Source organism: Saccopteryx bilineata, chromosome 1, assembly GCF_036850765.1.
Source record: "Saccopteryx bilineata isolate mSacBil1 chromosome 1, mSacBil1_pri_phased_curated, whole genome shotgun sequence".
NCBI classification, from domain to species: Eukaryota; Metazoa; Chordata; class Mammalia; order Chiroptera; family Emballonuridae; genus Saccopteryx; species Saccopteryx bilineata.
This window is the reverse complement of record NC_089490.1, coordinates 165701696-165724461: the sequence shown is the minus strand read 5'-3', so window position 1 is coordinate 165724461 and position 22766 is coordinate 165701696. Positions and strand designations below refer to the sequence as shown.

General features: G+C 35.4%; 1 protein-coding gene across 3 annotated transcripts in view; it reads left to right on the top strand.

The window, feature by feature from the left end:
* GALNTL6 (polypeptide N-acetylgalactosaminyltransferase like 6) overlaps positions 1 to 22766 on the top strand; it is a 1198495-nt gene that overhangs the window by 86742 nt on the left and 1088987 nt on the right. The window lies entirely within an intron of this gene.

Genomic DNA, 22766 nt, shown 5'->3' with positions numbered 1-22766 from the left:
AGACAGATTTTCACATAAGAATATAGACATTGTGTTTGGAAAGAAGAAAATTAATATTCTTCTACACAAAGTTTTATAGTCCTCAGTAAACTAATTACCCTGGATGGGGAAGGATCCAAAAGAATGACTAGATTTTGAATATAAAGAGAGCAAAACTAAAACATGCTGACAAGCTCATCATCTCAGATACCTCTAAGATTGTCTTGTTACAGAATACTTTTATAGAGGTAAAACAGAATATGACAAGTTCAATTTTATTTGTTTGAAGATATGGGGTGAACTTCAGGAACATTGTTATGTAGGCAGCAAGAAATAAGTAATTCAAGATAGGGAAGTCTTGACTGGAGATCTAGTTCCATGGTCTCAGAAACCTTAGAAGAAGTAAGTTATGTGTAACGAATACAGAGAATGGTAAGGAAAATGCTAACAGAGCCCTTCCTTATTCGGGAGATAAAAAATAGAGAGACGTGGGAGGGCACATTATCACAGAGAATAAGAAGTGGAGAGTATTAGGAATTATATATGTCTATAATTTTGGAGGTGCAGTAAAAATCAAGAAGAATGATAAATGCTGGATTTCATCATCTTGAATAAAAGATTCATTATATGAAGGAGACCAGAAGTAATATTGATGATTTGATGACTGGTGAGGACATGGAGTAATTTCATCAAGGAGGTTGAGTCTGAAAGCAAGGAGAATCAACAAGAGTGCTTTGAAGGGACACAAGAATCAGGACAGGTGATGCATGAAGAAAGTGAAATGAAACAGACAAGCTGGCTGTTGCTATTATAGCAAGTGAGTTAAGGACTTATAAAGAATAGAAGTAGGCAGGTTGGACATTGAAGAGCCAAATGATAAGCTTTTAGTTTCAGCTTGTACTCCATTATAGGACTATTATTCAGTTGTACTGCAGCAGGAAAGCTGTAACTCTACATAGTATGGCTAATCTAGATGTGGACATGAATTAGATTATTTTAGAAGGACACAAAGTAGAAAGAATACCTAACATATGATGTAGTTTTGAAATAATTGCTTCTGGCACCTTATCATCAAGGTATATATAATTACTGTTTTTGTTCTGAATTATATCTTTTCCCAAAGTGGGGTAAAGAGAATTCAGGAAGCTGAACTGTGTTATGTTATTCTGCATTACAATCATTATAGCTATCCATGCAATCAACTGTGAGCAGAGAGTCTAATACAATCAAATGGAAGCTCTTGTTATTCTAGTTGAAGTGAAAATAGTTAAAAACTAAAGAGATCCTTGTCTCCTGGAAAATGAGAGGTAAAAACTGAGGACCAAAGTTTTGTCAAAAGTCTAGAATTATTTTATACATTTAGAAGGACTATGAACATGTTTTGAAGAAGTTTATAAAGGATAGAAATCATACTTTGAAACTACTGTATCTTGTTTAAATGATAGATGACTCAGCTTTAAAAGAGGGAATAAAAGAGAGAGAATCAGCAATTGGGTCTTGTGATAAAATGCTCTATAATTGTATTCTGGCTTTCAACTTGAAATACGATCTGTGAAAAATCACCTTACTTCTATTTTCACAACTTCACCCAATATAAAAAGTAAATGAAATTAGTTTACTTGCTAAGCTTTTGCACATGATGTTATAAAACACAGTAAGGAAATTATCGTTAAAGCATTTTGCAAACCCCAAAGGCCTAATGTAACTAAGGACAGAAGGAAAATCCGTGAATAGAAAGCTCATCAAACAAGATCAGGCACTCAGGGTGAATGGCCCCACACACTACGGTGTACAAGATGTGTTGTACAATTGAGCACCTGAAACCTGTATAATTATGTTAATCAATGTCACCCAAATAAAATTCATTTTAAAAAAAGAAAGCCAATATTATTTTATAAATATTTAACTTTAAGGTTTGAATTAGATATTTTGGAATGGAAAAGAGTAGGGAAGCAAAAGTTAGAAACAAATCTCTTTAGGAGGGTCTTAATGTATGAATTTAAAACATCTATTATATTAAACTATCTTCTACTTGATTCCATTATAAACTAAATCATTATCTTGTAAGTATTCAGTATTCAGTATTAAAGCAGACTACTGTTTGCTGCAGATTAAAAGACAAAGTTAAAGTATCAAAGACAAAGCGTTTAGCTGTTTTGTCTATTTGTTTATGGTTTTGAGATATTGGAAATGACTTTGATTTTAGGATACTCACGATAATTATGATGAATTCTTAACATGTCACTAGATAGCCAAAAAATAGAAATGCATGAATAAATGTCTTCTGGAAACTTTATTTAAATCAATAGTTCTTTTCTTTTAAGATAACATTCTTCCTTAGAAAAAATTGACTAGCCTAAAGCTTTATCAAAAAAAAAAAAAAAAAAGAAAAAAAAGAAAAAAGATACCAATATTTTTGTTAGGCCATTTCTCTTCCTTTTTCTACTTCTCTTCCTTTGCCATTTTTATCTTCTTCTTTTTAATATTCTGAGTTGTGCTCACTGTTAATACATTTGCAAAGATTTTTTAGTGTATTTAACAAGTAGGTTTTATACCACAGGGGGAAATCTTTCATAAGTGGTAAAGTAAAATACAAACAAAGGTATGGAAAGAAAAAAATATAATGACACTAAAAATAGACAAAATAAAAATCATAGCTGTATAAGATATAAATAAATGATCTTTGTTCTCAGTGTGAATTTATGGGTTTTAATAAAATTTGAAATTCTGTCTATCTGAAAATATCCTCTTTTTACCAACAGAAGTATTTATTCAGTGGTCAGATGAACGCATGATTAACATGAAGCACCTTGTAAAACTTGCAAAATTAAGTGGTAAAAAGTCCAAGTTTTAAGTGACAGGAGTTTACATTCTAAAACAAAAGAAAGCAGTATTTATATATACACACACACACACATACATACATATATACAAAGGAATATATTCACCATTTTACATCTATATAGATATAGATATAGTGAAATAATAAGCCTGGAGCTTGCAAACAGAGAAAATTTGTTTAAATGTTGAGGTTGTATTTATACATACATTTTTAAAATTTTTACTTATTGATTGTAAAGAGAGAGAGAAAGGGAGAGAAACATCAACTTGTTGTTGCACTTATTTATGCATTCATTAGTTGATTCTTACATGTACCCTGACCAGGGATTGAACCTGCGACATTGGTGTATGGCAGGGGTCCCCAAACTTTTTACACAGGGGGCCAGTTCACTGTCCCTCAGACCGTTGGAGGGCCGGACTATAAAAAAAACTATGAACAAATCCCTATGCACACTGCACATATCTTATTTTAAAGTAAAAAAACAAAACAGGAACAAATACAATATTTAAAATAAAGAACAAGTAAATTTAAATCAACAAACTGACCAGTATTTCAATGGGAACTATGCTCCTCTCACTGACCACCAATGAAAGAGGTGCCCCTTCCGGAACTGCGGCGGGGGCCGGATAAATGGCCTCAGGGGGTCGCATGCGGCCCGCGGGCCATAGTTTGGGGACCCCTGGTGTATGGGGATGATGCTCTAAGTAACTGAGCTACCCAGCTTGAGTTATACATATTTATGGTTAACAACAATCCAAACTTCTAGTTTATCCCTTGATTAATTATAGCCGTTTGAAGTAACATTTAGATAATATGTTTTATTAGAATGATTGAATTGCTTTTTTTTAATTGCTAGGTTTGCATTCATCTTAATATTTATATGCCATGTCAAATTTTTAAAGGACAGCATTTATACTAAAAAAATTATTTAATGATTATCTTTAATGCCTGTGCTATAAACAATTTTAGTCATTCAAAATTTTCACTTGAGTTCTTGAGTCACACATGTTTCTTAACAAATTTTTTATAATATATTCTGGTAATGCTCAGATAGTAAAGGTGTAATTCGAATCCCTAATGCTTCTATTAAATCATCATAGTTACTCTAATTCTATCATTTAGTGAGCAGTGCTATTTTGATAAAATGCCATTGATCATGGTGTAAACATACCAGTCATTTCTGGTCTTATTGGCCTTCAGAAAGTGAGGTTTCCTTCACTCCTCATCCTGAAGAAATGAGAATCTGAAGGACTAGGTCAATGAGAATGAAGAAAAGAAGGAAGCCAGAGAATACAGTTTGCTGTACGTGCTGATTCCAATCCGGACAATTATTTTGATATCCATGGTGGAAAAGGAGAAATGGAAAGAAATGGCAAGGTATCTGAAATACACTTTCCTATTCTCAGCATTAATATCTGCATACATGCCATTTCATTGTTTTATAGAGTGATAATTAACTGGAAAATTTCATCTAAATTTTGTTTCATTTTTTGGAGAGAATGTGAAAGTTACAGTATTTTTATAATATAAAACTTGATTTTGAAGCATTTTAATTTGGATATTTAACTGGTTTTATAAATTACTTTGGTGATTGACATAAAGTTCATACATTTAAAATGTTTTAATCTTTTATATTTAAATTATTGGTATTTGAGAAAAAGATTGTATTCTTTTAATTTTATCAGTTAGTCATCAAATAATAGTTTCTTGATCAAGTCATTTGTTGATGAGGTTATTAATTTCACTCTGAGTCCTACTTAATCTTAAAAATCTTCTTGATTCATGTCTTTTTTATAAAACTATAATGTTCTTTATATAAAACTATAAGAAATAAAACTTTATTAATTGGAGAATCACCTATTTTTTTGCTAAGTTGCTAAAACAGATGTTTTGTATTAATAGACTAAGGTCCTTCAGGTGTTTTAAATTATGTTTCCTCTGGAACTAAAAATAAAATAGCATTTGTCAATTTTTTTTAAAATTTTTCTGAAGTGAGGGCCTGACCTGTGGTGGCGCAGTGGATAAAGCGTCGACCTGGAAATGCTGAGGTCGCCGGTTCGAAACCCTGGGCTTGCCTGGTCAAGGCACATATGGGAGTTGATGCTTCCAGCTCCTCCCCCCCTGTCTCTCCTCTCTCTCTCTCTCTCTCCCCGCCCTCTCTCCTCTCTAAAAAAAAATGAATAAATAAAAAAAAATAAATATAAAAAAAAATTAAAAAAAAAATAAATTTTTCTGAAGTGAGTAGGAGGGAGGCAGAGAGACAGACTCCCACATGTGCCCAACCGGGATCCACGTGGCATGCCTACCAGGGGCAATGCTCTGCTCATCTGGGCTATTACTCTGTTGCAACTGGAGCCACTCTAGCACCTGAGGCAGAGGCCATGGAGCCATCTTCAGCATCTGGGCCAACTTTGCTCCAATGGAGCCTTGGCTGCAGGAGAGGAAGACGGAAATAGAGAGAAAGGAGAGGGGGAAGGGTGGAGAAGCAGATGGGTGCTTCTCCTGTGTGCCCTGACCAGGAATCAAACCCAGGACTTCCACATGCCAGGCTGATGCTCTATCACTGAGTCAACTGGCCAGGGCCAGCATTTGTCAAATTTTATTTTTGTTAGTTTTTTTGCTATAGAAATGAGACCTTTCTTCATTTTTTTTTTAATTTGAAAGGTCATAAAAGCTTTAGTAAGTTAAGAGATGATACTTGACTTGGATTCCTATTTTTATGATCCGAAGGTGTCAACAGACACAAGGTCAAGTTCAGAAGCAGATTAAAGTAACTGTTGAGGAACCAGATGTATTTTCTTAAATAAAAATCAAAACTGTACTCAGATGGACAAAAAGGAGAATGTGGAACTATTCAGAGCATCCACCCCAATATACAGGAAAGAAGCATTAATTGCAGGGCCTGGTTTGGACAGCACAGAAAGAAGGATAAGATATTATAGTTATTTTCATAGTTCAATTAGTGAAAGAGTTGTTGAGATAGGACCCTAGTCTATAATGCAAAAATATAATAAAAACATTGCCTCTCACAACTAAGCTCCCCCTGTTTTACAAACATATTTAAACACTTCTAATTATTATAATTAATGGTTATATGATTAATAACAAAAGCCACGATGAACAATTTTGATTCTCATGACTGACTTTTTAGACATATTTAAGGCTGTTTGTTATATGCATAATTTTTTGTTGGTTCCTAAAATTCTTTGTTGGTTCCTAAAAATGAAAATGAAGAGCCAAAACTTAACATTAGAAAAGAAATGGGAGTAAATTTTAAACATCAAAAGACATAGATGAGCTTTACTTTTTCCAAACATTGCTATCACTGAAGCAGTATTATTCAGAGACTAAGTGGGAATGAAAATTTTACATTGCCACTTTATATGAATTAGCTAATTAAATATTGCATTTTATATTTGAAAAAGTATGGATAGAGCACATTAAAATAGCTAATGATGTGATATGTCCTCTTCATCAGCAATTTCTTTTCAACACAATAATCAGGAATTACATTGCTGATTAGATAGTTAGGTGTTTTTTTTTTAACAGTTTGAAATTGAAATGTAGAAGTACATATTAAAACTCCTAGGGTGATTAAGAATACTGAATTCAGGTTTATTTTTGTCAGTATTCTTATAATGTATTTTAAGGTGTATAAAATCAAAATCACATAATAATAAAAAAAAAAAACAAGAAACCAAACACTAGCATAATCATCAAAACAACATAACCCGGAAGACTTCAATGATAGTACATATGTGACATAAGTTGTTTTTTGTTTTGTTTTTGTTTGTGTGTGTGTGTGTGTGTGTGTGTGTATGTTTCATTTTTTGTGACAGAGACAGAGAGTGAGAGAGAGGGAACATATAGGGACAGACAGACAGGAAGGGAGAGAGATGAGAAGCATCAATTCTTCACTGAACCTCCTTTGTCTCCTTAGTTGTTCGTTGATTGCTTTCTCATTGTGTCTTGAGTGAGGGGCTATAGCAGAGTGAGTGACTCATTGCTCAATGCAGTGACCTAGGGCTTCAGGTCAGCAACCTTTGGGCTCAAGCCAGTGACCATAGGGTTATATCTATGATCCCACACTCAAGCCAGTAACCCCATGCTCAAGCTGGTAAGCCCACACACAAGCTGGCAACCTCACGATTTCGAGCCTGGGTCCTCTGCATCCCAGTCTGATGCTCTATCCACTGCACCACAGCCTGGTCAGGCTAGAGATAGATATTTTCAAAACCACTTAACTGTGATTAGTCAGGGAAATATCTTCCTTTGAGATTTTCTGATAATTTTAAGTGACATGTCTCCCTTTTGGGGAAAAATTGTTATATTCTACCTGTTGAGTGGAATAACCAGTATCAAATAACCAAGCACAATAAAAAAGGGAAAACTAATAACATTTACAATGTAAACTGAAGATAATGAAAAATATTTGATAATGAAACAATACACTAACTGCTAGAATAGTGAGATTTATAATTAAAGCTACAATTGTGCTCATAAAGATTCACCCAAGACCCTGGCCGGTTGGCTCAGTGGTAGAGCGTCGGCCTGGTGTGCAGAAGTCCCGGGTTCAATTCCCAGCCAGGGCGCACAGGAGAAGCGCCCATCTGCTTCTCCACCCCTCCCCCTCTCCTTCCTCTCTGTCTCTCTCTTCCCCTCCCGCAGTGGAGGCTCCATTGGAGCAAAGATGGCCCCGGCGCTGGGGAAGGCTCCTTGGCCTCTGCCCCAGGCCCTAGAGTGGCTCTGGTCGCAACTGTGCGACGCCCGGAGGGGCAGAGCATCGCCCCCTGGTGGGCAGAGCGTCGCCCCTTGGTGGGCGTGCCAGGTGGATCCCGGTCGGGCGCATGCGGGAGTCTGTCTGACTGTCTCTCCCCGTTTCCAGCTTCAGAAAAATACAAAAAAAAAGATTCAGCCAAAATTTTCCACCTAAGACTTGAGAGTATTTTCAAAAGATCTGATATGATCATTGATTTTAAACTTGTAAAATGAGGTCTAGGCATGCTCACAGATTATTTCTCTATATTTAATACTTTTGTGCAATAAGTATGTTTATATGTTTATGTTTATCTATTTGGATACGTTATTTTTTCAAAAATAACATGACAAGATATCAATTCAGATTTTAAAAGATCAATTTACAACTTTATAAATTAATATACTTTATACAATGTAACTGTTTTGACTTTTCCACTAAAATTTATGTTCACATATCTCCTTACTAATTGCTGTAATTATTCAATATTTAACCACACAACATTGTTTTTTTGGTATTTGAACATTGGAAGACAAGAGGCTCTAGCTTTACTGTGTTCTAGCATTGGAATTTACAATTAGGCATGGCTTATCAAGTAAATGAATGCATGTATATGAATTGTTTACATTTCACCTCTTTAGGTGACCCTCATCTGATGTATGCATTCTTTAGATAATTGAACCCGAACCTACCTGTACATAGAATTAAAGTGGGAATTCGGAACATTCTGGCTCTTCTCTAACTACATGGTACTGAGAATACTAAGAAAGATAGTGATTCTAAAACAATTGCTTTTTATCTTTTGTCTCTCACCTCAACTTTTAAAAGAAAACACTTCAGTGAAAACTAAAACTAGCTTATTTGTCTAATATTCAAGGCTATCAATAGTTCATAGCCAAGGACATTTTCCATTACACTCTCTTTCCCTGGATGTATTATTTGACTATTTCTGCACCTGTGACACCTGATTGTGTTATAGTGGCCAAAGTGCTTTCAAAACCAAAGGCATTTATATAGGGCATTTCAGCTTTTCTTAATTTAGTGGCACAAAAAGTAACAAGTTAATTTTTCTTTGTCATTGAAGTTCCACAGAATATAAAGGATCTGTAACAGTAGATTATTGAAAATGGGTGCTGAGAGTCCCAGTTCCTGCTACTTCCCAAGGTACTCGCGCTTTTGAATTTTCACGTAATTGTTATATTGGTGAACTTCGTGACTTTTGGAACCCTATGCATCTATCACAACTGATAAATAATGTAACAAATTAACGGAAAAACTGGATATATAAAGGAAATGTACCTTTCTCTTTGGAACAGATTGTAAATTTAAAATATAAACTAGACCAAAAAAATAAAATGAAGATTTATTAACAATCAATCTCCAAAGAATTTTTCATTTGTATTTTATATTTAAGATCATTTAATTTTTTGAAAAAAGGATTATTTATTGGTTATATATCAGCAAATGACTTAGGGGTCCAGGAAATTTGGGAGAAATTATCAATGGAAATGTTGAAATAGAACATTTTTTAAAGGTTTTTATATTTTATTTTCTCTACTGTATATAGAAGCTCTCATATTTTTCTGTTATAATAACAATACTTCTTATGACATGGGAGAAACTCCCTTAGCTTCATCTTTGGAAATGCTATTTGTGCAGAATAGTAACTTCAAAGGCTTATACGTTCTTTCATCTAAACTGTTGGAAATGCATTGGCTTCAATCATTCTCCTTGAATGATGAAAGTATCAAGAATATAGGAGTTTTAAGATGTGAGCTTGACATGTACTCTAACTTTTATCTCATTAAATCTTTGCTGTATATGTACTATTGCTGCCCTTTAATATTTTAGACCCAGAATGTAAGTCCTAAGTCAAAGCTGTAAGAAAGTTAATCTGTTCAGCACTTGCACTTATGTATTTTGAAGGGTTTTCCTCCTTTTTTAAACTTTTTACTTGAACATCACCTTAGGGGAAACAGTTTTAATTTTCTTTCTAGTGTGCTCTGGATTAAGAAGTCAGTTTCTCATTTTTGTGCTGTAAAGTCACCTTTGTTTGGACTCAGGGACTCTCAGTGTCTTCTCTGCATCCCAGCCTTTCAGATCTCCTAAGATTCGGTGAAAGAATGGTAGAAAGTCTTCTTTCTCTAACCACCCAGCCAGGGGCACGGAGGGATATCTGAACCAGAATTGGTGAGGAAGATAGATGAGAAATGTGAGAAATGAGAGAAATTTGATTAATGGCCTTCCTACATGGAAAAATCTCAACAGAGCCTCAGTGTCTTTACACTTTTGTGATTTGTATTTCTAAACCAAATCCTGAAGATTGAGTTTATCAGTTTCCTCCTCAGAAGCAAATTCATAAATGAGATTATGTCACTAGCATAGCTGCCGATTCTATACATACTATAATTATGGGCATATATGTTTCTCCCTTATTCTAGATGTGACTGTATCCATCTCCCACCCACCTACTCCATCTAGTTCTAGAAGCTAACCAAAAACAGTTAAAGAAGATGAACTTTGCAAGTAGCCCCTGACTGACTAAAACAGTATATTAATTTGCCAAGGGTTATAATAGAACTTTCAGATATAATTAAAGCTCCATAATAAGGTCTTAATTCAGATATAATAAAGGACTTTTAATATAAAACTTATATCAATGAAATTATGTGAATTAGATGAATTCCTTATTTGCTGAGGGTCTTTTATCACCATGGGGAGTGTTAATATTTTCATGTAGGTCTAATAATACAAATATATATAACTTAGGTTTAGATATTATGAGAGAGCTACCACTTATTTTTTAATTTCTCAAATATTACTTACTAATCATTTCCTTCACTAATTAACTTTCTACCAGGAGCAGAGTCATGTTTTTTATATTTTAATATTTACAGTCTTTGACTTTTGAAACATTTTCTTTCATATTTCTATGTGGAATTATATGTTTATCAATTCAACTTTTAGGCCGCCAGATTATAAATAGAAGGCTTCCTTTATGCTTACATATAGAAACAGTTCAAACAAGTAGGATTTATTACATGCTTTCAGTATATTAATGACACTATTTTCAATCAGCTACATCCATACTCATAATAGAGACACAGCTGCCACCCAACAGCACTATTGATGCTTTATACCAATGTTCCTCTCTTTGGAGAGTGTTTGCGCAAGTCCTGTAATATTTGCTTCTGTGGCACATTTTCTTATGATTTTCTTTGTTGATGATAGTTATTTCTTTCCGTATGTTTCATAGTGAAATCCTTATGGGTTAGATCTGAAAGTCCTTTAAGAAGAGTTTGACTGTATTTGTTTTGGGTACTGATGTCATATAAAAATTATCAGACAGTAGTCTTGTTTTTTAATTTCCAACTTCATGAGCCCCAAACTGGAAAAATAATAAAATATACATTGAATAGCATAAAAATGAAACAACCATGTATCTCTGAATACAACCTAGCATTTCTATGATGCTTTCTGTTGTAATTGATAGAAATCCAACTCAAAGTATTCTTTTTTTTTTTAACTTATTTTAGTGAGAGGAGGGGCAGCAGAGACAGGCTTCCACATGTGCTCGGATTGGGATCCACCAGGCAAGCCCACTAGGGGATGGTGCTCTGCCCATCTCAGGCATTGCTCTGTTACAACTATTGATAGAACCATTTTTTTAGCACCTGAGGTGGAGTCCATAGAGCCATCCTCAGTGCCCAAGGCCAACTCGCTCGAGCCAACTCAGCCATGGCTGCGGGAAGAGAGGAGAGAGGAGAGAGAGAGAGAGAGAGAGAGAGAGAGAGAGAGAGAAGGGAGAGGGGTGGAGAAGCATATGATCACTTCTTCTGTGTGTCCTGACCAGAAATCAAACCCAGGACATCCACACACTGGGCTGATGTTCTACCACTGAGCCAACTGGCCAGAGCCTTTAAAATATTCTTTGAATAAACAGTCTTAATAATATAGAAGAACTATGATAATTCTACAGACATGGTGTGAAAATCAGATGCTTAAAAATTATCATATCAAACTCTGGCTCCTTCCCCTACCTTCAGCTCTGGTTTCCTGTGTTTGGTTTTTATCCAAAGCACTTCTTGGGTAAAGACAAGATGGTCACTTAGCAACTCTGGACTTATACACATCCAGCTTTTATTCTCAGCCTCAGAAGAATAAAGAGCGTCATTTTTCATCAGTTCCATTAGGAGTTCCAGCATTGACTCTCAATGATCACCTTGTGACAGATGGCCATTTCTAAAATAATCACTCTACCCTAGGATTCTCACTTTTAATCTGCATCATTACATCTGGAAGGCTCCTTAAAAGACACATAACAAAGCTTTCATATCACAGTAGGCTGGGGCCCAATAATTTACATTTCAAACAGTTTCTTAGATAAAGCCAAAACTGAGATCAGGGGCTATATACTGAGACCCACTTGGTGGGAGGGTGACAAGTACACACTTGGTAAGATGACTTCAGCCTCATCTCAATTACATGAAGAGAGCATGGGTGAAAGTCATCCCCCAAAGGAAAATCAGAATAGCAATGTAATACACACACACATAGAGCAAGTATTTTACCTGGTAGAGGTCGGCAGAGGAGCAGTCTCCCAGCTCAGCACTGTGAAGGTTGTCCCTATGCTCTGCTACTACTCTCTCTGAGAACTGAAAGGAGCATTCAGGAAGGTGTCGCCAGGAACGAACTGAGTTTAACACTGTAGTAAGTGTAAAAGTCCTAAATATTAGTAGGATTAATTCTGCATTATAACAAAATAATATAACAATATAGTCAAGGTGGGGGGATTCTAGGAATGCGACAAATTTTAAAAATAATTCATATGATGAACAATAAATCATATGATTCGCTTGTTAAGTATTCAGAAGGCATTTGACGATATTGTACACTAATTCTAGGAAACAATACAATAAACACAGATAAGAATGAATTACACAGGTAATTCTTTAATGATTTGTATAAATGCATGTAAACAAACACATACTAACTGAAAGTCAAATTCCTTTTCCAAAATTCAGAGTTTAGAGGAATTAAAATAAAACTAATTTTTGATATTAAAATATAATCTAATTCCTGACATGTGTGAAAAGGAATAATTTTCATAAAACTAACATAAACTTCATACGAATAGATATAAGATATTATTCCCATATGAAAAATATCTTTATTCATGTGCCATTGCACTTTATTATTATTATAAAATATGGATAATCTTGAATAACTCCCCAAATGAAAATTAACATGTACCAGTGTTCCCCTTTGGCTTTTCAAACTGGTGATTATTTGCTCCCTATGTTTTCTTGTTACTTTTTGGATAAAAATGTAAAGTTTATTAATTTATATATACCTGAACACACACACACACACACACACACACAAATACATCTGTCTTTTCTATTCTTTCTGTTCCTTCTGGCACTTATCTGTATACAGCATGGGTGAGTACAGTCACACTTGCACTTGTACAGCTAGAGCTCAGGTATTGTGTCATGTGTGGTTTTATTAACCCTGGTTAATAAAACATGTCAAAGATTATCATAGTCTCAATGACATTCTAGAGAAAAGCTGCAGCAACTTGGAGCCTAGATAACTTTGAGCTATGAAATTCATCATTTGATTGACAATTATGCTTGAGATGATTCTTCATTGCCAATTATTCCTGAAATTTTTTAATTTTATTAAATTGATAGGTTCCCTCAATTTCACAGGAACTTTTGCATGCCACTTGACAGAGCTGTTTTTCTAGGACATTTTAAGTTATTCATGTTTTAACTAATTCACCAGGTGGAACCCTTCTCTATACACAGAAACAAGAACCTGCTGGTCCCTTGGTACTCTCTTAAAATATAAACCTCCCATAAATTCTGAGGCTTTTTATTTATTTAGAAAACACATGGGAGAAATAAAGGAAAATAAAAAGAGTTGTGTTTGTTCTCCTTCAAAAGGAAAGTTGGATTAAAATTCTTCATAATTGTATAGTTTTCCAAAATTTTTCGATATATTTAATGCTATAACATTCAGTCTTCATGCTATTTGTTAGTAACTTAAATAATAGTTTCACACTGTGTGTGTGTTTTTTTAATGTGAAAATTAATTAGATGTGCCATATTTATCCACACTGGTTTTTCTTTCTTTCCTTTCCTGGGGCTGGACCAATAATTCTTGATGATTAGGTAAGAAATCTCTATTTCTAAATGAAAGATATTTGAGTCAGTATGTTGCCCTTTCCTTACTGCTATATTAATAATGATAATAACAATATGCACTTTAAATTTAATTACAGCTAATTTTTGATCAGCTATTGCTCTACAATATCCTATCATTGAAACCCCTTCAGTAATTCTTTTTATATTTGGCAAAATAATATATCTTGTGTAATAAACTCTAGAACTTGAGTCATTGCTACTAATATTTGAAAGCAGTCTAATTCACCTTTTAAAAATGCAGGTTGCAGAAACTAGAGCTAATAAAATGTTCATCACTAAGTGTATTGGTTAAAGGACTCATGAAATAATGACACATTCTTACATCTAATTTTTTACATTGCTTCTTTTAAAATAATTCATTAGTTGAGTTATATGTTTAATTATTAATTATACCTCTGAATTCTCTTTCTTGGATCACTTCAGAATAATTTGGGGGTGGAGGGAGCAGAGGCACTAGATACACTTCCTCCTGCTGTGTACAGATCGGGACCCTGTGATTAAATTAAACAGAGGTCAATTCTTTCATCATGACCATTGGTTGTGTGATTTAATTATTTATGTTTCTCATTTGCAATGTATTTTTTATTAACTGCTGATGATATTAATATGGACCTCTTTTTATTTTATTTTATTATTTATTTTTTTTTTAGAATTTATTTTTTTTTTTAATATTTTTCTGAAGCTGGAAACGGGGAGAGATAGTCAGACTCCCTCATGCGCCCGACCGGGATCCACCCAGCACGCCCACCAGGGGGCGACGCTCTGCCCACCAGGGGGCGATGCTCTGCCCATCCGGAGCATCGCTCTGTTGCGAACAGAGCCACTCTAGCGCCTGAGGCAGAGGCCAAGGAGCCATCCCCAGCGCCCGGGCCATCTTTGCTCCAATGGAGCCTTGCTGCCGGAGGGGAAGAGAGAGACAGAGAGGAAGGAGAGGGGGAGGGGTGGAGAAGCAGATGGGCGCTTCTCCTGTGTGCCCTGGCCGGGAATAGAACCCGGGAATTCTGCACGCCAGGCAATCGCTCTACCACTGAGCCAACCAGCCGGGGACATGGACCCTTTTTAAATGTTAATAGTATACCTTTTATTATACTAAATATGAGAAATGATACTAGAGAAGATAACGAAAACTATACCAATTTTTAAAAAATTTTCTCAAAACACATAATCATGTCTATTTACTTACTCCAAAACTTCAAATTAATTATTTTATCAGTCAGATTCTAATTATCATTTTAGAATCTTTAAGACCTAGTAGCATTAATAGCATAAAGAATTTACACGAACATAAAAAGTATTTACATAGATGATTGGAAGGAAAGTAGAGAGAGTATAAGTCACTTAACGTGGATATAAAGAGAAGGACCATGTTTAAAATGGTGATGAAAACAGTTTTTGAAGCGGGCCCCCTCCCCAACTCCTTCATGGGTCATGCTTCTTTTTCTTGGCTGCTGGCTAGAGTGAGAGTTGACTTGCTATTCTGAAGATTGCACTATGGCTCATGTCAGTAAAATATTCTTGTTACAGTGTTGCAGACTATAAGAAAAGGCTGAGTTTCACCCTAATATCATAACCACTGAGCTGTGTTTCTGTTGACCCTGACAGTTTTCTAAGGTAGCCTAGAAGTTATAACTAACAACATTTGCAACCTTTCTGCTTTAAGCTACCAGAGCAATATTGTGTCTTCTATTATTTTCTTTAGGTTACTTTTGTTTATATTAAAGTTTCACAAAATAATGATAATTTAAGAACCACTTCATTCAAATTCATTTTAAGTACTGATTATCTGGTTTACCCTCTCTTAGAAACAAGATATTACAATTAGGTTATGAGAATTTGCTCAATTATTGAGGGAGTTCATTTAACAAGGATTATTTTTTATTACCCACAACATATGTATTAGTTGAAAATAATTCTTAGTTTTAAATATCTTTGTGCCAGAAATGATTGTAGGTAATAAGAATGTAACAACAGACAAAACAGGAAAAATGGTACCTTTACTTGTTTGTAAAAACTACAGGAAATAAATAAATAAATGGGTTTAAATTATATATGTCTATAAAAGTCTGTGAGGTGATGATGAGTGTTATAAAAAACTAAAGCAGGGAAGAGGGGTGAAAATTTTCAATCAGCCAGGGAAAAGAAGTGCAGACTCACATCGGGTGATCCAGGAAAGATGAGCTGAGATGGTGACATCCATGGAAAAACTTAAGAAGACATGGGAATCAGCTACATGGCAAATGCAAACTCCTGAGGTGGGGTCACGCTGGGCACATTCAAGGCAGAGCAAAGAGGCCTTTGTGCCCTGAGTGGAGTGACAGAATATTTAGATAAATACACTACAGATCAGGTAGAAAAGATTTGGTCACACATTACATTGAATTATAATCATTTATGTATGTGCTCTCTCCGCTTTTCACTCTTGAGTTCAGGAAAAAAGTATTCATGTGTGTGCCAAAGTGTGACACAGTGTCTGTTATGTGAAAAGTCTTCTCTTGGCTTCGAGTGAGACTTGGATCTTGAAAATTCCAATTTGCATTGTTGAGTGGAACAGACACAGAGAGATGCCCATGTCTAAGGACTCTGCTGTGTTGGGGAGGCTCGCTACATTAGTTTCCTGTCACTACCGTAACAAATAACCACCAAAGGGATGGATGGCTATTAAACAGGCAAAATTTCTTCTTTCCCATTTCTGGAACCCAGAGTCTGATAACAAGGCATTAGCAGGGTTGCACTCCCTCTGAAGGCTCTACTGAGGAATCCACTCCTTGCTTTTTCCAACTTCTGCTGGGTCCTGGTGTTTCTTGGCATGAGTCACATCATTCCAACTTCTGCCTCCAAGGTCACATTAACTTCTTCTCTGTGTGCCTCTCCTCAATGTGTCACTGTGTTCCAAACTCCCTCTGTCTGTCTCTCGTCAGGATGTATGATAGCATTTAGAGCCCATCTAAAAAATCCAGTACAAGCTTCTCCCCTCAAGATACTTCAGTTGGCCTGACCAGGCAGTGACGCAGTGGACAGAGCGTCAGATTGGGATGTGGAGGACTGAGGTTCGAAACTCCAAGGTTGCTGGCTTAAGCACAGGCTCATCTGGTTTGAGTATGGGGTTGCTGGATTGAGTGTGGGATCATGGACACGACCCCATGGTCATTGGCTTGAGCCCAAATGTCACTGGCTTGAAGTCCAAGGTCGTTGGCTTGAGCAAGGGGTCATTCACTCTGCTGTAGCCGTCTGGACAAAGCACATATGAGAAAGCAGTCAATGTACAACTAAGGAGCTGCAATTGATGTTTCTCATCTCACTCCCTTCCTATCTATTCCTTTCTGTTCCTCTCTCTGACTCTCTCACTGTTTCTGTCACACACACAAAAATAAATAAATAAAAATAAGAAATAAAAAATTAAAAAATCCTTCACTTAATCTCATTTTTTGCCATATATGGTAACTTTCACTCTTTTGCTGTTCAGATAATATTTAGAAATCCCAGGGAATAAGACATGGTCATATCTTTTTTGAGACCATAATTTAACCCACTTCAAGCAGAATAATAGACATCTTTAGGTAGAGATTTCTGTATTAAAGTAGGGATCTATTTTGAAACAATGTCTTGCTGTAGAGTATGGCCTTGGAAGATACGAATGTGAGAATAGGGCCTGGTCAACTTGCTTGAAGTAGAGCCAGCCTTGATCCTCAGAGGACTCATGGTTTCCATTCAGGAATTTAAAAGAGAAAGAAGCTTTGTTATGCAGCCTGTGTAAACTAAGGTGTTGTAGGTTAGAAGACAGTAGCAGGCACTGTCAAATCTCAGCACCCTAATCCAAGATGAATTTTGTTTCTTACATACCTTAGAGTTCCATATGTGTGACTGAGGCTGGTGGTGGCCTACTCCATACAGTTATTTAAGGACCCAGGCTGAGAGAGCCTCTGCCATCTTTAAAATGTGATGCCCAGGATCACTGTGGTCTTCAACAGCCAGGTTGTTAATAGAAAGTGAGGCAGAGTATGGAGGACTTCTCAAGATAGTTGAGGCACCAGATTCAGAAGTAGCACACATCACTTCTCTTACTATCACAAAGTTGTTCAGATAAAACAGACTATTATCTCTGTCATTTAAGTAGAGCAGATCCTGGCCCTAGGGCAGTGAGTGTAATATCAATCCTGATTTGCTTTTATAAATGTAAGGTCAAGCTTAGTTAATAATGATTAGGAATATAGGATAGGCTAAACTCGAAGGCTGAACAATATGGAGCATAAAGAGGGGCATTTTGCTACATAAAATATCATCCAGGTTCTGCACATTTGACCTGTACGATTGCTTCTTTATCCATGTTAGTTCACATTAGCCTGGATGCTTCCAAGGAGCTTTGTGGATATGTGATTTGAATAAATTTCTTAGTATATCTTATGTCTTCCCAAAGTTTAGTTTTGAAAAGATTTTGTATTGATTATGTCAAAGTTTATAAAGTGCATTTATTTGTTTGTTTTTTTAGTTTTAGATTTTATTTATTCATTTTAGAGAGAGGAGACAGAGAGAGAGAGAGAGAGAGAGAGAGAGAGAGAAGGGAGGAGCAGAAAGAACCAACTCCCATATGTGCCTTGACCAAGAAAGCCCGGGGTTTTGAACCGGCAACCTCAGTGTTCCAGGTCGATGCTTTTACCCACTGCACCACTGCAGGTCAGGCTATCAAGTGCATTTATAATGGTCTGTTAATTTGTTATTGCACAATAAGTACTGATCTAAACTTGTGGAAAAGATATCTTTGTGACTCTCCTCAGGGACTTTGGAACTTATGGTGCAGTTAGAGAAGTTTTTATAATTCTCAGTGATGTAGCTTGGAAAGTAATATTTCTGAGATAAAATGTTCTCTGAAGAAAAAAGTGCAATCATCCTTTTTCTTTTATGATTATCCATTGTTGTTCAATTAAATCGCTCCCATGGTGGGTGCAAGTGGTTGGGAGAAATGTGCTTCCACTCAAGTTCTGATTTTAGTTGGTCTACTTAGGGTTTTGGAATTTAACTTTTTAATGCTTGTTACGATTATGTTATAATCACATTTACTTTAATTATGGTTGAATGACCTTACATAACACTGCCTTGTTTTAATTTCAGTGTTACATACTCAAAAAATTAGCTTCTTCGTTAATGAGAATTGTCTTAACACACTCACGAATTAATGACAGTGGATTTGGTTTATATGAAACCTCTGTAAAATGAGCTGTTTAGACAAAATGCAGACATTTTTTAAGAGTGAAGATTTCCCCATCAGTGAATTTGTACTTTTAATTATACTAATTTTGGACTAAATAAAATACAGCCTTTAGAGCTTTGCCATCAATTTGAATACTTTTCTAATCTATGTATTTTCTGTGTAAAAATGTCAAGACAATGCTTTTAAGTTTACAACAAATTGGCTGAGGTATTGTTAATTTTTCAGTATGATTTAATCAATTTGAAGTTAAAAATCAAACAAGGTTAGGATAATTCCATGCTGAGTTCAGCTTATAAATAAGATCATCAAGAAATTGTGATCATCTCCACTTTCTTTTTTTTCTTTTTTTTTTTTTTTTTTTTATAATTTTATTTTTTTAATGGGGAGACATCAATAAATCAGGATACATATATTCAAAGATAACAAGTCCAGGTTATCTTGTCGTTCAATTATGTTGCATACCCACCACCCAAAGTCAGATTGTCCTCTGTCACCTTCTATCTTGTTTTCTTTGTGCCCCTCCCACCCCCTATCCCTCTCCCATTCTCCCCTCCCCCCCGTAACCACCACACTCTTATCAATGTCTCTTAGTTTCACTATTATGTCCCACCTACGTATGGAATAATACAGTTCCTGTTTTTTTCTGATTTACTTATTTCGCTTCGTATCATGTTATCAAGATCCCACCATTTTGCTGTAAATGTTCCGATGTCATCATTTCTTATGGCTGAGTAGTATTCCATAGTGTATATGTGCCACATCTTCTTTATCCAGTCATCTATTGATGGGGTTTTTGGTTGTTTCCATGTCCTGGCCACTGTGAACAATGCTGCAATAAACATGGGGCTGCATGTGTCTTTACGTATCAATGTTTCTGAGTTTTGGGGGTATATACCCAGTAGAGGGATTGCTGGGTCATAAGGTAGTTCTATTTTCAGTTTTTTGAGGAACCACCATACTTTCTTCCATAATGGTTGTACTACTTTACATTCCCACCAACAGTGTATGAGGGTTCCTTTTTCTCCACAGCCTCTCCAACATTTGCTATTACCTGACTTGCTAATAACAGCTAATCGAACAGGTGTGAGGTGGTATCTCATTGCCGTTTTGATTTGCATTTCTCTAATAGCTAAAGAAGATGAGCATCTTTTCATATATCTGTTGGCCATTTGTATTTCTTCCTGTGAGAAGTGTCTATTCATATCCTCTTCCCATTTTTTTATTGGATTGTTTGTTTGTTTGTTGTTGAGTTTTATGAGTTCTTTGTATATTTTGGATATTAGGCCCTTATCTGAGCTGTTGTTTGAAAATATCATTTCCCATTTAGTTGGCTTTCTGTTTATTTTGTTATCAGTTTCCCTTGCTGAGCAAAAACTTCTTAGTCTGATGTAGTCCCATTCATTAATTTTTGCCTTCACTTCTCTTGCCATTGGAGTCAAATTCATAAAATGCTCTTTAAAACCCAGGTCCATGAGTTGAGTACCTATGTCTTCTTCTATGTACTTTATTGTTTCAGGTCTTATGTTTAGATCTTTGATCCATTTTGAGTTAATTTTTGTACAGGGGGAGAGACTGTAGTCCAGTTTCATTCTTTTGCATGTGGCTTTCCAGTTTTCCCAGCACCATTTATTGAAGAGGCTTTCTTTTCTCCATTGTGTGTTGTTGGCCCCTTTATCAAAAATTATTTGACTATATATATGTGGTTTTATTTCTGGACTTTCTATTCTGTTCCATTGGTCTGAGTGTCTATTTTTCTGCCAATACCATGCTGTTTTGATTGTCGTGGCCCTATAATAGAGTTTGAAGTCAGGTATTGTTATGCCCCCAGCTTCATTCTTTTTCTTTAGGATTGCTTTGGCTATTTGGGGTTTTTTATAGTTCCATATAAATCTGATGATTTTTTGCTCTATTTCTTTAAAAAATGTCATTGGAATTTTGATGGGAATTGCATTAAATTTGTATATTGCTTTGGGTAATATAGCCATCTTGATTATATTTATTCTTCCTAGCCAAGAACAAGGTATATTCTTCCATCGCATTATATCTTTTTCGATTTCCCTTAACAATGGTTTATAGTTTTCATTATATAAGTCCTTTACATTCTTTGTTATGTTTATTCCTAAGTATTTTATTTTTTTTGTTGCAATCGTGAAGGGGATTATTCTTTTGAGTTCCTTCTCAGTTGTTTCATTGTTGGCATATAGAAAGGCTATTGACTTCTGTATGTTAATTTTGTATCCTGCGACCTTACTGTATTGGCTTATTGTTTCTAGTAGTCTTTTTGTGGATTCTTTGGGGTTTTCGATGTATAGGATCATATCATCTGCAAAAAGTGATACCTTTACTTCTTCTTTTCCGATATGGATGCCTTTTATTTCTTTGTCTTGTCTGATTGCTCTGGCTAGAACCTCTAGTACCACATTAAATAAGAGTGGAGAGAGTGGACAACCCTGTCTTGTTCCTGATTTAAGGGGGAAAGCCTTCAGTTTAGTGCCATTTAATATGATGTTAGCTGATGGTTTATCATATATGGCCTTTATCATGTTGAGATATTTTCCTTCTATACCCATTTTGTTGAGAGTCTTAAACATAAAATTGTGTTGTATTTTATCGAAAGCCTTTTCTGCATCTATTGATAAGATCATGTGGTTTTTGTTCTTTGTTTTGTTGATATGGTGTATTACATTAACCGTTTTACGTATGTTGAACCATCCTTGAGATTCTGGGATGAATCCCACTTGATCATGATGTATTATTTTTTTAATATGTTGTTGTATTCGATTTGCTAGTATTTTGTTTAGTATTTTAGCATCTGTATTCATTAGAGATATTGGTCTGTAGTTTTCTTTTTTTGTGCCATCCTTGCCTGGTTTTGGTATGAGGGTTATGTTGGCCTCATAAAATGTGTTTGGAAGTATTGCTTCTTCTTCAATTTTTTGGAAGACTTTGAGTAGAATAGGAACCAAGTCTTCTTTGAATGTTTGATAAAATTCGCTGGTATAGCCGTCAGGGCCTGGACTTTTATTTTTGGGGAGGTTTTTAATGGTTTTTTCTATTTCTTCTCTACTGATAGGTCTGTTTAGGCTTTCTGCTTCTTCTTGACTCAGTCTAGGAAGGTTGTATTGTTCTAGGAATTTATCCATTTCTTCTAGGTTGTTGAATTTAGTGGCATAAAGTTTTTTATAGTATTCTACAATAATTCTTTGTATATCTACGGTGTCCGTGGTGATTTCTCCTCTTTCATTTTGTATTTTGTTTATATGAGTTCTTTCTCTTTTTTCCTTGGTAAGTCTTGCCAAGGGTTTGTCAATTTTGTTGATCTTTTCAAAGAACCAGCTCCTTGTTGTATTAATTTTTTCTATAGTTTTTCTGTTCTCTAATTCATTTATTTCTGCTCTGATTTTTATTATCTCCTTTCTTCGGCTGGTTTTGGGTTGTCTTTGTTCTTCTTTTTCTAGTTCCTTAAGGTGGGAAGTTAAGTGGTTCACTTGGGCTCTCTCTTGTTTGTTCATATATGCCTGAAGCGATATGAACTTCCCTCTTATCACTGCTTTTGCTGCATCCCATAGATTCTGATATGTCGTATTGTCATTTTCATTAGTCTGTATATATCTTTTGATCTCTGCACTTATTTCTTCTTTGACCCATTCATTTTTTAAAAGTATGTTGTTTAGTTTCCACATTTTTGTGGGATTTTTTTCCTCTTTTTTGCAGTTGAATTCTAGTTTCAAGGCTTTATGATCAGAAAATATGCTTGGTACAACTTCAATT